The following is an 11,001-nucleotide window of genomic DNA, read 5'->3' as shown; positions in this document are numbered from 1 at the left end:
AACCTGCCTCCAGAAATAGGACCTATTAAATGAGAAGCAATAAATGATTTTTTAAAAATCAGAAGAAAATTTGACAAATGGAAGTTATTGTTTGCTTTGTTATACATATTATATCAGACTAACAGATAATACCCAGTCTTTTAAACAAAATAAATCATTACCAGGTACTATGCCACATAGGAAGTCTCAATAAATTCCAAAGAAGAAATATATGTTTGTTCTCCATTGATATGTTCATGAACCATAATGCATGATGCCTATATGTTCTCTAACCATAATGCACTAAGGTAAGAAGTTAATAATAAAGAATAGCTTTAAAATCTCCAAATATCTGGGCACTTAAGAAGATACAACGAAGCTGAAGTGAAGTATCTTCTACATAAACCCTGAGTTCAAAAGAAATCATGAGTGAAATTATGGAATACTCACAACTAAAAAACAATAAAGAAAAGCTGCAAATCAAAAGCAGCCATGAAAGACAGAGTTTTTGTTTTAAATAGACTTTTAAGGAAAGAATTACAGCTGGGAAGAGAGATCGAAGTATCCAAATAGTAAATTAGAGAGAGCAACAGAGTGACTTGAAGAAACAAGGAAGGGGGAAAATATAATGGCAGAAATCAGTAAAACAAAGAATTTCTTTTTTTTTTTTAAATATATTTTATTGATTTTTTACAGAGAGGAAGGGAGAGAGATAGAGAGTTAGAAACATCGACGAGAGAGAAACATCGACCAGCTGCCTCCTGCACATCTCCCACTGGGGATGTGCCCGCAACCCAGGTACATGCCCCTGACCGGAATCGAACCTGGGACCTTTCAGTCCGCAGGCCGACGCTCTATCCACTGAGCCAAACCGGCTTCGGCAAAACAAAGAATTTCAAAATAGCCTTCAACAAACTGGAAAACTGCTTCTCTAAAAAATATTGGTAAAACAAACAGATTTCTAGCCAGACTGACCAAGAAACAGAGAAAAACGCTGTGCACATAGTTCCAACAAGTTAGGTGAAATGGACCAATTCCTGGGAAGAAACAAACTATACAACCTTCCTCAAGAGAAAGTGATGCCCTGACTAGTCTATTAAAGAAGTTGAATCTGTAGTTAAAGCATCTAATGAAGGGCATCCAGGCCCATGTGGTTCACTGGAGAATTAAACAGAATAAATGAACAGACACTTCACTGAAGAGGCTGCGGGAGCACTTGAAAAGTTCAACATCATAAACCATTAGGAAAAGGTTAATTAAACCACAAGGAGACTAACTAAAATAAAAGACTGTGATAACACTCGATGCTGGGGAGGATGTGGAGAAACTCACTCATACAGTGCTGGTGGGAATGTAGACTATTACAGCCACTGGGGAAAGTAGTTTGGTTGTTTCTTATAAAACTAAACATGCAACTACCACACACCCCAGCAATTGTACTCCTGGGCATTTATCCCAGAGAAATAGAAACTTTCATCCACTCAAAAACCTGAACACAAATATTTATAGGAGCTTTATCTTAAAACTTGCAAGCAATCTCTGAAATCCCTTGTTGGGATTAATATCTACAGTTTATAAGAAATGCCTCACATAAAAATGGGTAGAGTATACGAAAAGGGAATTTCATAAAGGGAAATCCAAAACATTAACAAGATATGAAGAGATATTAAATTGCACTTGTAGTAAGATATGAAGAGATGTTAAATTGTACTTGTAGTCAGAGAAGTAATGAGGCGCTCTTTACACCAATCTGCATGACAGATTAGAGTGTGATGATGGAAGTATTGGTGAGGCTATGGGACAAATGGGAACATCATGGGCTGTGATGGGAGTGTAAACTAGTACAGGCACCCAGGAGGGCGATCTATAAGTACTTAGCAAAATTAAATATGCTCTTATATATTTGAATATTCATATATATAATTTTTCTAAGTCCGAAGAGCATGAAGAATCACCATAGGAGAACCTATAACATAGGCCTCTCATTCTCAAGCTTGAACTGATCACTTTTTGAATAACATTTCATCGGCTTGGACACAGGGGGGAAAAGCAGGCCTTCTGTGTCAAAATATAGCCCCTCAGAGTCGAAGAGCATGAAGCTGGTTCTTCTGATCAGCATCACTGGGTGGGAATGGACCACTGGAAATATTGGCTAGAATAGATAGCAAAGAGACACCTGGAATAAGTGGGTTCCCAAACCTTATCCTGTCAATTCCATCTAAAGAACATTAGCCTTGCCGAAACCGGTTTGGCTCAGTGGATAGAGCGTCGGCCTGCAGACTGAAAGGTCCCAGGTTCGATTCCGGTCAGGGGCATGTACCTGGGTTGCGGGCATATCCCCAGTAGGAGATGTGCAGGAGGCAGCTGGTCGATGTTTCTCTCTCATCGATGTTTCTAACTCTCTATCTCTCTCCCTTCCTCTCTGTGAAAAATCAATAAAATATATTAAAAAAAAAAAAAAAAGAACATTAGCCTTTTTATGAGTATTTTCCCACTGACATACACATCCTCACGCGATGTTAATTGCATTGTATATGAACAGCATGGCTAACAAATTCATGTGACATGATGAAATGTGGCAAAGTGGTGTGATGGAGCCTTAAAAAAGAAAATGGATCATCTGTGTACTTTCTTCTGTTGTTATTTGCAAGTAAAACGAGAACATAGGGAAAACAGAAAGACAAAAGTATCACTCTAGATGTACATAGAGCCACATGAATATTTTCTGTAATTTTTAAAGTGTGACTATTAAGGATTAAATGTAAAAGAATAAAATATATGTAGAACAAATTGTGATCACCTGTGTTACTACTATATCTTAAAATGCTGCCATTGCCTGTGTGTCTTTAAATAGAACATTAGGGTGGCAGTTGGGAGACCGTTGAACTCCTGATTCCATCCCAGTTTTCCCTTCCCCAGAGCTACTTACTACCATCCACTCTGTGCTTGTCCCTAAGTAGGTTTCTATAATTTTACTCAAAAGTTGTGTACACACAAGTTATATTTAGTGTTGATTTTGCATTTTTGAAATTTTATTTCAATAGCATCATTCAGAATGTACGCTAAAACTTGCTTTTTCACTCAAATCATGCTTTGAGATTTGTCCACGTTGCCACACATACTCCAGTCCATTACTTTTACCGCTTTACTAGGCATTTACCATGATTACTTTATTCTTCTGTTGAAGGACATTTAAGTTATTTCTAGTTTTCCACCATCATAAACAATGCTGAAATGGACTTTCTTGTATGCTTCTTCATGGGCACATGAATGAAGGTTCTCTAGAGTATGTTGCTAAGAATGAATTTCTAGCCGAAACCGGTTTGGCTCAGTGGATAGAGCATCGGCCTGTGGACTGAAAGGTCCCAGGTTTGATTCCGGTCAAGGGGATGTACCTGGGTTGCGGGCATATCCCCAGTAGGAGATGTGCAGGAGGCAGCTGATCGATGTTTTTCTCTCATCGATGTTTCTAACTCTCTATCTCTCTCCCTTCCTCTCTGTAAAAAATCAATAAAATATATTTAAAAAAAAATGAATTTCTAGCAGGAAGGCCATCCACACCTTAGGTTTTACTAGTGGGTGCAACTTCACTGGCTGGTTCAGCCATCCCCCCTCCCAGCTGCTGTAGATGTTGGCTGCTCATGGCTCCTGATGGCCCTTTCCCTGTCCAGAGCGGGTAGGTGCTCCCCCTCCACTGCCCTGGGATGTAGTCTCAGCCAGAGGCCAGTAATGACTGGCACTGGGTAGACAAGCCTGGCTCCTTACCTCCAATGGGACTCACTCAATGGGTACAATTCCTCTCCCAGATCCCCTCTCAAGACCAGGCTGAAAGTAATGTGCTGAGTCCACATCTCTGCTCACCTCCCTCCAACTTCTTCTTCTGAGGTCATTCCTCCACTAAACTCTGTCCTAGTTCCCAGGAGTCACTGCTTCCAGGGAACCTGGCCCAAGATGACTAATATTGCCAAAGTCTCTCCAAAAGGGCCGCACCAATGTCCACAGTTAGGAGAGGCTTGAAGGCTGAGAAAGAGAAAGCCGTTCCAAGAGATGAAGTGGGGGAGGGGGAGAAGGCAAAGGTGCTGAGATGAAAGAGCTTTGTGAATTCAACAAACTGAATGAAAGCCAGTGTGGCTGAAGTGTGGGGAGCAGAAGAAAGAGAAGGACACTGGTTGAGGTTGGAGATGTATGTAGGAGCTGACAAGTAGACCTCATAGGCTGGTTTCCAATTTTTTTTTTCTAATTGTAATAGGAAGTTTTTGAAATGCTTTAAGCAGAAAAGTGATAGGGTTCAGTTTAGACTAAGAAAATTCATCTGTGTAGAGAGAATGGTTTGGAAAAAGATAAAACAAGCAGGGATTTGAGTATTTACCCAGCAAGGAGAGTGGATCATGAAAATTAGTGTCAACATAGAAAGTAAGAAACACAATGGGATTTTTAACACAATACTACGGGTGTCTATAAAACACACAGACATACAAAGACATAAATTATTCAAGCATACATGCCAATTTTGAAGTGGCTACTATGTGGAAGGAGAGGAAGGAAATGGAGATTAGGAGTAATAAGAGACAATAAAACCTGGAAGTTGTCTTGCAAGGAATGGTGGTGAGGAGGTGTCATGAATTGAGGCATGTGATTTGCGGAGCCCTGAACCAAGAAAACAAAAATCAAAACAGCAGCAACGACCCACCTCCCTACCCATTATTTTCCTTCGCCCTGTGGAGACCCACGTCTGCGATGGGGAACAGGTTTTCAGAGAGACTTTCCAAATAATCCAACTTTTACCCACTAAGTGGGTTGAACTGGATGGCGGAGACTTCTCTAGTGATTAATGAAGCATCTGAGTCAAGGAACCTGGAGGGAAGAGGAAGCAGAACCTCCCTGGAGCCTCATTAGTAAGGACACAGATGGGAGCCCTGAGGCAGTCTTATGCCTGACCTGGTGGGTGCTCCTGATGCTCCCTCTCAGCCTAGTTCCTCCTTTCCCTGGGGCTCCATGGTGACAGGTCTTATCTCTGGGATCAGAGATAATCCAGGTTAACATGCCTTGTTATTTCCCCTTTGCACAAGTTTATGACCTGGTCCCAGGAGATCTGGGGACCAAACTTCCACCATGTCTGGTAGCTCTGTGCCTAGGTGCCCAGGGCAGGAGTAGACACCCATTAGGTATCAATAAACACCTGTGGATCAAAAGTGATCGCTTGAATCCTTCCTTGATTGGGGGCAAGGACCTTGGGATTTCACTCGACGTTTTTCTTCAAGTGCCCAGAGAAGCACATGGCATGCTTTGCAAATGCATTTGTCAGTTGGTGTTCAAAGAGTTTGCTGAGGTGGTTTCTTTGTTTCCCTGTCTGGCCCTGAGAGACAAAATTTCAATAGATAGAATAGAGTGGATGCTGGCTTTATCCAATGGCCTGCTTCTCTGAGGCGCTCTAGAGCCATATTCTCAGACACTGTTCAGGGAGATCCAACACCCAATGTTACTTACTGAGCAAGCTCATTGGGGGGTAGCAGTTTCTTAGTGATTCATATCTGAGTGAGAAGCCAATCCTTGCTGGAGGCTTAGCCACATGATCTCCCTTTAGGCACACAGTACTCACGTCTTCTGGGCCCCAAGACCTTGACTGAGCCCTTGGGACACTGAGAGGAAAGAGTAATTCTTACCCAGGAGAAGTCCTGGATCTCAGTCCACTGAGAAACAGACAGAAGTAAAATCACCTCAAAGCCCATCACCCAGAGACAATCACATGCAACATATTAGTATATTTGTCTCTAGTACAGTGGTTCTCAACCTTCTTAATGCCATGACCCTTTAATACAGTTCCTCATGTTGTGGTGACCCCCAATTTCCTTGTTACAAATTGAGCATAATTAAAGCATAGTGATTAATCACAAAAACAACATGTAATTATATATGTGTTTTCTGATGGTCTTAGGCAACCCCTGTGAAAGGGTTGTTCGACCCCCAAAGGGGTCGCGACCCATAGGTTGAGAACCGCTGCTCTAGTATTTTCCTGTGCATGCTGACATAGTTTCCATCTTGTCATTCTTATCTCACAAGAAATGTCTGTTGCCCGTAAACATGCTGCAGACCACACTGCTTGAGAGTCCTTTCTATTTGACAGAGCAAGTCCCCTTCTTATATTCTTTTCAACTGTTTCCTGATTTGTTTGCATTTTTATTTTTAGATAAAATTTAGAACAGTGTTTGTTTCCCCAAAACCCTGTTATAATTTTTACTTTAAACTAGAGGCCCAGCGCGCGATTGAAATCATCTGATTAGGCGCCCCGCCTACCGCCATTCGGGGAGGCACCCCGTGGGCTGCGAGGGGAGTTGGACTGGACCCGCGCGCAGGCGGCCAGCACCCCCTGCTCCCCTGCCTGTGTCCGCTCTGGCTTGGACAGGCCCCCCTGTGTCTGTCTCCGACTCTGCTCCGGGCCTCACTTGTGCACGCAACCTCCTCCTGTCTGGTCGTGACCCGTTCAAGCATCCTGGCCTAATTTGCATATTCTCTCTCTCTCTCTCTCTCTCTCTCTATATATATATATATATATACACATATATATAAATTTTAGATTAATTCAGGAGAGTATGTGCCTTTGCAATATTTTATCTTTCTATCCAGAAATGAGTAAGTCCATGCATTTATGATTAAATGGAGAAATAGAGCATTGGAAGACCCTGGGCAATTTCTGTTAACATCTTACTGCTTTAGATTATTTTGTTGATGTTACACATTGTATTTCCACCTGATGATTGTTTACATACATATGTATTTATAATAGTAATGGGCAATATATACTGAGTGCTTATCACATGCCAACTCTTTATGTTAAGCACTTTATTATTCAATTTTATCCTTGCAACTCATTTTTCACGTAAAAAGAACAAGACTTAAAGAACTCAGCTAACATGCCTGAGATTTTAATGCAAGTGGCAGTGCCATTCTTATCACTAAAAATTTTTTTGTTAATCCTCACCCAAGGATAAGTTTCCTGCCCAGACCAGGACCAAGGATCTAGCCTGCAACTGAGGTATGTACCTTGACTGGAATCAAACCCAAGACCTTTCAGTCTACTGGCTCCCAACTTTCACAAGGCTAACAGCTCTGTTTCTTTCTCTCACTCACAGGCTGCTCTAATTTCATTGAAAACATCCAGAATTTTCTTCTGGTCACTAGTATAAATAATCTTATTAAACTCACTGAAGTCACATGTCCACATACAACCATCATCACTGTGGTCTGGCCAGTTAGATATGCTGATACCTCCACTCTGGGGCCCTGAATAACACCCCCCAGAAACAGCTGGATGTGGAAATTGGCAGCTGTCCACCACAGGCCATTGTCAAATAAATATTTGACTTCTGGTTTCCACTCATATAAGAGCTTGGAAGTCCTTACTTCCATCCTTACAAGAAAAAAAAAAAAGATGAACAATCTGAAAAACAGGAACTCTTGTTAAATCCATCTGAAATTAACTATGACTATGAAATTAACCTTTGCTGCTGCAAACCATGGAGATTTAGGGCTCTGTTAGAACAATACAACCTAGCCTATCTTCCTGATAAGACGGAAAACGTGTTTTCCACTCAAAGTGAGAGACACAATCAAAAAGAATGATAAGAGAAGACAGATTTGACCATATCAAAATGTAATGCGTCTATTTGGGAAAACACACATCAAATTGAGACAAATGGCAAGCTAGAGAAACCATTTGCAAGTTACAAGGCAAAAAGCTAATATCCATGACAATTCAGATTTGCAAACAATCCAATGGAAAAGAGGGCAAAAGGTCTCAAACTGAAATTCCAAAACAAGGAATAGGCCAAATGTATGGGAAAGATACCCAACTGCAGTTTAAACCAGAATGAAAAATTCAAATGAAAATATTGCTCTTTCTCGCCCTGGACAGGGTGCCTCATCAGTTGGTTGGAGAGTCATCCCATACACCAAAAGGTTGCAGGTTTGATTCCTGGTCAGGACACATACCTCAGATGTGGGTTCTGAAAATGTTCTGGAACTGGAGAGTGTTTGTGATGTTATGGAACAGTTGCGAAAAATTGTGAATATACTCGATGTTGGAATTTACACTTTGAAGGATCATAGAGTTAAAATTTATATAATTTAAATTTATTTTTAATATAATATTACTAAATTTTATTTAAAAAACATTTTATTTTACTCAATAGTGTAAGAAAAATACCCTAAACTTCTAAATATGTGCAAGATAAACACAAAATTTTTTAAAATTGCTATTATTGGGGAGGGGAAGTCCTCTCTGCTAAGGCAGCTGACACAGGCTGCCCCCCAGGACCTGGGACCACAGGCCTCCCAGGAGCTGAGGCAAGTGGCTCACAAGCTGCAGGTGGGCCCACATCTGGAAGTTCAATGACAGCTGTGCCTGGAGCCTGCTCTGGCTCAGGAGAGGGCACCAGAGTTGGCATCTCCTCGTTAGGTGTTTCTTCATCTTGCTCTGGAGCTGCTTCTGTAGATCCAGGAAGAGACCATGTTACCACCATGACTGCCTTTTGTGTGCCTTCCAAGGAAGGGACCTCCCATCTCCATCACTGAAGTCCCAGTTCAAGCCTCCACCCCAGGAAGTCCTCCAGACCGCAGGCCCTGGGGCACTGACCTGAGCGGCTCTGTGCTCCTGCCTAAGCCCAGCCTCTGTGTGGCCCAGCCACGTGCCCTCCCCCTCACACACACCACCCACTCCTCCTCCTCCTGTGTCTACACCTCAGTGGGCTCAGGTGCTCCAGCTGTGAGTGGAGACACTGGGCCTGGGTTGGCAGGTCTGGGACTGGAAAGGTGAGCTCTATGGAGGCCAAAAGCATGATCAGGTTGGGAAATTCTGGCGGCTAATAAAAATCTTCAGGGTACTGGTCCAGCCAGATGCCCAAGATGCAGAAGATGGCCCTGGGGAGAGAGAGAGATAGACAGCAGGGTCTCAGGCCTGGCCTTTCTTTCCACATGGCCCTCCCAGAGCACCACTCAGTAGGCTTGGGGTCCTATGCCTGCTGCTCCTGCCCATCCAGAAGCCAGACCTACTCCTTGTCCACCTTCAACCTGGCGGTCCTGGCAGAGATGTGCCCGGTCACCCAGGAGGGGCTGGCAGAAAGTCCTCCGAACTGACAGCTCTGCATCAATGAGGGAACCGCCTGCCCCCTTCCTCAGGGGAACCTGACATGCTCTCACAGTGTCCCTGTTCCCTCCCACTACCCTCCCCCCAAATGTCAACTCCATGAGGACAGGGAGGGCTGGTGTCCACTCTGTTCATGTCACTCATTGGCACACAGTAGGTGCTCCAGGAATAGCTGACCAATGAGTGAACGAAGAAAATCCGTCTGCACCTCTGGTGTCCCAGAGACCTCCTAACACCTCAAACTTTGGCTCCTGCACCTACGTGCTGCCTAATTCACTAGCTGCCCTGTGGGGTTCTTCTCCTCTAATTGACAGTTAACTCCCATGAGTAGAGAGCAACAGCCAAGCTGCCACTGAGGAGGTTCTACCAGATTAGTGAGCAAGGCCCCTGGATAGGTGTGCAGGCTGGGCTGGCATTAGAAGCAGAGGGGTATGAATTTTCTGAGGGGCTCACTCTGTCCACTGACCTCCCCACTCGCCCACACCACCCATGTCCACATGCACAGCTCTCTGACTCCTGCCCTTTTTCCTAGGAGAAGCCCTCAGACCTCTGCCCTCTTGCAGAAATCCCACCATGAGTGGGATCTAGGGTTCTGCCAGCACCTTGAATTCACAGTCCCCATATTCCCCTCACGGCTCTGATCCAAAGCCAAATCACGTTTTCTGCTGGAACAGAGGTTCACTGTCCTCTTCACAATATGGGAAGATGCAGCCATAGGTAGAGGAGGCCAGGAGGACGTCACATCGGCTGTCCTATGGACACCAGGAGCCTGTGCGCCCTAGTGTGACTGAATCACTCCTGACTAGAAGGAAGCTCTGGAGTGCAGGCTTGGGGCCTCCTCTGTGCACTGGATTTTGGTCAGTGCCTAGAGATGTGTCTGTACCTGGCAGGGCTTCTCATGTATTTGCTGAATGAATGAGCCCAAACCAGCCCCATCTCAGATAGCTGGGTGAGTCTGAACCCCACCGCTCTACCCTGGGGTTTCTGATCTGGCTTCACCCAGGACCGGGACCCATAATGGAACCTCCAATCTCTTTATCTAATGAGAAAAGTGCTTAACCCTGGGCCCTGAGGAGAATCACAAATTTGGCAGAGACTTTGTCAACTGGAAGAGAAAATGACCAATTGGCTGAAACACAGCCCTTCCATCAGACCTCTCCACTGTCCAGGCACCCAGAGGCATCCCACTGAGACCCTACAATAACCCTATTGGGCCTCATGTTCCGGGGAACAATCACTCAGAGACATGCAGTGACCTGAAGATTCACAGCAAACAGGTGGCCAAATGACCACTGTGCTGCGCAGAGGCAGGGACTCACCGGGTACATGGTTGGTCCCACACCTGTTGTAGCAAATGCTGTATAACAACACGGAAAGGTAGAGACAAATGTGGGGTCCCTGCCCAGAAAGGCGGGCACCTGGTATTTGCCCAGTTTGTCCAGTCAGTGAGCCCAGGTGGTCAGTACCACACTGGTCCTTGGTTTTTCTCTTCTGTTTTGCCTCATGAGGATGGAGTTTATTGGACACCACGAGAGGGTAGTGCTGGGGCCACTGGGCTGGATGGCAGCTGGGCCCAGGGCTGGCTGACCGGCCTCCGTGTCCTGTCAGGTGCCTCTATAGGAGGCCAGCGCTGAGTCGGGCACACAGGGAAGCTGACTCCCCGGGGAAGCAGAGTCCAGGCTTCCAGGAGGGGCAGGTGTTGACAGTGAGAACCTTTCTCAATGGCAGTTTCTGGGTCCTGAAGACCATCACCTTCAATGATTGTCCAGGTGAACACTGTCTGCTGACCTCCCACTCGCCAGAGCGTTCTGGGTAATAAGCAGAGCAGCTGGGGGCTCCCTGTGGGCGCCACCACGTTAGTTTCCAGGTTGTGAGCACAT

The sequence above is a fragment of the Myotis yumanensis genome, unplaced genomic scaffold (assembly GCF_028538775.1).
Source record: "Myotis yumanensis isolate MYYU_CA2020_CCGP unplaced genomic scaffold, mMyoYum1.0.hap1 SCAF_3, whole genome shotgun sequence".
Lineage (NCBI taxonomy): Eukaryota > Metazoa > Chordata > Mammalia > Chiroptera > Vespertilionidae > Myotis > Myotis yumanensis.
This window is presented reverse-complemented; position numbering follows the sequence as displayed.